The sequence below is a fragment of the Octodon degus genome, unplaced genomic scaffold, assembly GCF_000260255.1.
Source record: "Octodon degus isolate 3935 unplaced genomic scaffold, OctDeg1.0 scaffold00214, whole genome shotgun sequence".
Taxonomy (NCBI): Eukaryota; Metazoa; Chordata; class Mammalia; order Rodentia; family Octodontidae; genus Octodon; species Octodon degus.
The window spans coordinates 46565-52441 of NW_004524790.1; the positions used below are offsets into that span (position 1 = coordinate 46565).

At 35.6% G+C, this 5877-nt stretch overlaps 1 pseudogene; it reads right to left on the reverse strand.

Annotated features, from left to right (window-relative positions):
- Positions 1-5393: 5393 nt before the first annotated feature.
- LOC101588713 overlaps positions 5394-5877 on the reverse strand; it is an 11189-nt pseudogene continuing 10705 nt past the window's right edge.

Here is a 5877-nt window from a genome sequence, read left to right on the forward strand (position 1 = left end):
TTTAAATCACTAGCAATGGATATGTATCACAGTTCATAGTTTGAAAATATCCTTACATGTTTATATTTTAAGGATTTTTGGATTTTAAGAGTTGTCAGTCAAACTATAGCATGTTAATTCCTTTCTAAGAAGACATATATACATGGTACAGACCAACTAAGAAAGAATAATTACATCAGACATGAATAATATCTGCTTTGCTTTAATATACTTTGTGTCCTCAACCCTTCATCCTAGGGTGAGGTGAGGGGTTTGTTGTCCCCTACGTGCATGTGTATGTGGACAACATCTTACTTGGTGTACTTGTTTTTGAGCTTTATTTAATTGATCCAGGCTGCCTATTATTTTGATGATTTTCTTCTTTTTCTTAGCATGTACTGTTTTATTTAAATTCTAGAAAAACTTACAAAATTCTGCTAGAAGGCTTCCGTATGATTGTCATAGATATTGAGTCTATATGCCAAAGAATTGACATATTTGTGACATTGAATTTTTTTTGCCAAGACTATATTTTCCTTCACTGATGCAGACCTGTAACATGTTTTCTTTAAAGTTTTAGGCCAGGGCCAGTGAGGTAACTCAATGGACTAAGCGTCTGCTTAGGCAAGCTCAGGGATTGGAGTTCGATCCCTAGCACCACATACTGCGCCTGCCCTGCCCCCCAGCACACTGAGCCAACCACTGAGACTGGGCATGATGGTACATGCTTGTAATCCCAGTGCTAGGGAGGCTGAAAACAGGAGAATCACTAGGAGTCTAAGCTGCATAATGAGACCATGTTCCAAATACACTAAATAAATAAGTAAATAAAGTTTTATGCCACTTTTGCTGATTTTTTATGTAGCACTATGCAGGGCATGACTGGCTCATTTTACTGTACAGATGGCAACATTTTTTTTTTCATTGAAACAAACTTAAGTGACACCTATATGTTGGTCTAATTTCTAGATTCTCTTTGTTGGAAGGGGGAAATGTTAATTTAATGTTGTGTTATTAAGAAAATATGGCATCCTGTTAGAAAATTATTAATCACTTAAAGATGACTTAATTAATTTAGAAATTTTAATATTAGTTGAATAAACAAGCAATTCCATTGTAATGACAAATGTTTTACTGAATGTTTACGTAAAATTCTGTGGAGTACGAAGAAGGAACAGTTTGGACACAGGTATTTTCTATTGTGAAAGAAGTACATTGTATTCTAAATGACAGGACTTTTGAGTCCTACTTTTGGACTAATGGACCACATACTTCTGTTAAAGTTTTGAGATAAAAGATTAAATACTTGTTTAGTTGTGATATGCCAAGGAGATAAAAATTTTTGAGGGGTCCAAAATGATTACAAATTGACTAGAACTAAGAAGAGCTTTATTTGTCTCCCTAGTGTAAGAACCTGGAGAAATAAATAAAACCTGAAAGATATGATAAATATAGTAAAATGGAAAGAAATTGAACTTAAGGGTTAAACGGTGGAGAGAAAGGAGAAAAGATACAGAAAAAGAAAGGAGAAAAACCATACAAATATATATACAGGATGCTGAGATGATTGTGCTAATTTCCATCAGTTTTTTGAAAACAGCAGTTAATGTTTAGAATGTTCACCTTGACTAATTCTGTATGCTGATATCTATGATCTGAGCAACTCCATCGAGGACAGCAGTGTGAAATACAAAACCCATGGTTGATGCCTCTCATGTTGGTCTTCTAAATGTGTACTGTTTATAATGTCTTATCAATTATTATACTCTTTAAAATAAAATTTTTTAAAAGATAAAGAAAAAATTAAGATTTCTTGAAAGCAAGCATTAATATTCTATTGTTTGTTCAATTTTGCATAACTATATCTGTTAATCTGAGCAACAGATTTGACATTAAAAATAGACAATATAACAAAAAAAAAAAATAATAATTCTTGGCCAACTTTTCACGCCTTCATGTGCTAATCTGAACAACTACTTTGAAGACAACGACATGCCATATGACAACCGCTGTTGGATTCCTATCATTTTGTTTAGAGAGATTCTGTACTGTTTCTAATATTTTCATTTTACAATTTTTCATTCTCTTTGAAAAATAAAAAACAAGACAACAACAGAAAGATGAAAGCTAGTACTGAATGCTGACAGGGCTTAAGGGCACGTGCACCACTATTTCTCAGCATGTACAGTGGGTCCGAATGAATGAATGAGTAAACCAATGAATATCTGTGGATCCAATCGCTCTTCGTACTACTACTGAAGGTAAAATAGCTTGAATGTACCTTTCATACTAATAGTTCTGTGTTGGTTTTTGTAACAGGGTTTCATTACAAAGTCCAGGGTGGCCTTAAATTCAGTACATGGCATGGGTCATACTTGTACTTAGAGTGATCCCCTGCCTAAGTTTCCCAAGTGCTGAGATTGCTGGGGTGCACCACAATGGCCAACACAAGCTTTCTTGTTGATTGCTCTTATCTATTCATGGATGAATATAATTCCCAGCCAACAGAGACTTATGTTAAAAATATTATTACAAACTAAGTAGATAAAGCAATATTTATTTCTGAAAGTTAAGAATAGTTTGAAAGGAAACATTGAGGCACAATTAGTTTAAAATATAATGAAACCCTCTCTGTTGTTTGCGATGGCCACCTGTTCGCTGAGTCACCCACTGGGTGAAAAAGGAGGCTCTGAAGAATTGTCACATCCTAGACTTCAATTCCATAACCTCAGGGAAACCACATTTCTCCCACAAGTCCCACCGAGAAATACTGTCACATGTGGGTAAAGTTGTAAGTTATTAGGAAAACAACAAAATTGCACTGAGTTGTGCTTTGTGAGTACAATTTTCAAAATGTATTTGTGGTTATTTCCTTAACACCTACCAATATTCTTACCCAAGAGAGATTATATGGTTAAGGCATTTACAATTTTGTATTTACAGAATTACAATTAGCAACACTAATAATGGATAGTGAGATTTAAGCTATTGGCAAACTTTTGTAGCTAATGGGTTTGTATTTTAGACCATGAGAGATGAAAGGTTTGGAATAATATCACGTCTGCATCTTGTCCTCTGAATAGCTACTATGAAGACAACAATATGTAGTGTATTAATTATTGTAACTATCCTACTAACTTGTTTGAAACTGTTTCATTTTCATTTTATCTTCTTTTTCTCATTAAAATGATGTAAAAATGTATTTCTGCTTGTATATTGTGACAACAAACTTAATTCTAGACCAATTCTGTAGGACAATCACTAAAAGATGTGAGATTACAGCACATTGCTATTTGTCAGGAAAAAGAATCCAGGAAAACATCAAAGCATATATCAAATGTCCTCTGCCTCTCTCTGCACACAATATCTAACAGCCACAAATTAAAAGAGAGGTTTAAGGTGGCTCAGGTTTTAAAGGGCTTCAGTCCACAGTCAGCTGGTTCCAAGACAGGGACAGTATAGTGGTAGGGCGAGGTGGAAGAAAGTTCATGGGTGGGAAGCAGAATAGGAAGCAATACCAGACAGAGAGGGGTAAAGCTCAGTAAAATACCCAGATCACGCTTCCGTGGCCCAGCCACATACCTTCAGAAAAGTGTTCCATCAATTTCCCAGGTAAATTCTGAAGCCAACCAAGTAGAAAGAATTAAGCTGAAACATCATGCTATTTTGTTGCTGACAGTGCTTTGGAGTAAAAAAAGAAATGGACAATTTTTGAAGGATGCTAAGAAATAAGAGGGAATTTAGATTCTCTTCTCATACCAAAGGCAAGAAGAACTTTTACATGTTTTTAACTTCAACTGTAGAAAGGAAAACTATAATTTGTTTATCAATGTAAGAGGAGTTTCAAACTCAAAACAAATTGAGTACAGAATAGTTGAGGAAATACAGAAAGTTAGCATGTTTTTCTTTATAGATGAGTAATACTCCATTGTATGAAAATACCACATCTTTTTCATCCATTCTTCAAGTGATGGACATTTTGGTTGCTTCCAAGATTTGGCTCCTATGAAAATGGGCACACATATATCACTATGATATATTTTCAGTTCTTTTGGAAATACTGAGAAGAGAAGTAGCTGGATTGAACAGAATTTCCAGTCCTAATTTTTTCAGGAGTCTCCACACTAGTTTCCCTATTGGTTGTACCAGTCTACACTCCCAGAAGCGGTGGACAAGGGTTCCTTTTACCCTCCACAGCCTCTCCAACATTTGTTGTCAGTTGACTTCTTTATGATAGCCATTGTTGGTGGGGTGAGGTCATATCTCAATTTTGTTTTAATTTACATTTCTCTTTTTTATTAATTTTATTGAGAAACAAATAACAATGAGACAGTTTCAAAACCTATTAATAGGACAGTTCCAATAATTAATACATTGCATATTGTTGTATTCTTAGTGGTTATTCATAGTACAAGATGTAGACATGATATACTGTCTAAATACTATTAGTACAAATCTTTCTTCTCATTGAATTAAGAGAAAATAACTGTATATCTGTCCTGACTATTCTGTATATACAGATACAAAATAGTCCTTCTTTGTATTCCCTTTTTTTGTTTAGTTTTGTTAGAGATGGGTATTCCATTGCCATTTAAATATTGTAGGTGCATAAATTCAGCAAATTAATCCAATATAGTCCAGCAGTCCATAATAGTAGTGGGTTATACGCAGGACTGGCAATGTCAGAAGCTGTTCACTTGAGCCTTTCACAGCTCAGCATATTAATATGGCTTTAGTTTTTATAACTCATTTTTATAATTTTCTGCTGGACTATTAAGACCAAGATAAAGCAAGACCTATATAACAAGAAATGTATCCTTTGTATCTGATAAGGTCTGTAAAGTCCCCTCAGGATTTATCCTGTTACCCTGTACCACAATTTGCAAATCCTTTGTCATTGTCAGCCATGTGGATGAATCATGCCCATTGCTTGACCAATTTGTTTTCTGTGAAAGCCTGAGAGAATGTTTTCTCTCCATGTGACTCTCCTTAGGCACACACTATGTAATCAATCACATCGCTCTGTGGCCCCATAATCTCCTTGATCAGAAAATTTGGGACACAACTGAGTTACATGATGTTACAGTATAGGTTCTCCTATGTCCTGAGTCTTCACTGACCTTGAAAGGCAAGAAGCCAGTGATGTAGAGCATTGTCATCTGAATAAATGGTATAAAGATGTAGAGAGGATTGAAAAAATACATAAGCCATAAAGAAATACAGCTTTATGTGGCAAAAAAAATGATGAAGTATTGGCAATCTAATATTGGCAGCATTAATTCATTCCTGTGTGAATGGGTGCAATGCCTCTTCCTCTTCTATATTTTTTACCCTTCTCTATGATATTATTAGAAACACCCTAGAGTCTCATCAGTTAGTGCAAGAAAAACACTCCATTGGAAAATCCCTCTTCGTCAAACACACACCAGCCATTCGTTTATCATGCACAATAATTCTGACACAGCAATAGGATATGAAGTTATCCTGAGGACCACCACCACAGAGATGTGGTATGGTTGACCCATAGAACAGTTGTTAATCAATGAAGGCATGACATGTAGTTCTCTGACTCTGGAATCAAGAGTGGACTTGACACCTAACAAAGGAAATTTCTGCAATCACTTGGTGACAAGTATATCCAGCAGGCATCTCTCACATAGACAGGGGATCCTGGGGGAAAGCAGTCACTGAGCACTAAGGGAAGTCCTACTATTTTATGGTAGATTCCCTGCTTCAGAAGTCCTTGTAATGAAAGGCAATTCTCTCTTTTTTTTTAAATATTTATTTATTTTTATTTATTACATTTATTTATTGTGTGTGTGTGTGTGGCCAGCTCAGCCCACCAGGGGGCAGGTCTGGCTGGCATGTGGTGCTGGGGATCGAACCGCGGTCCCTGTG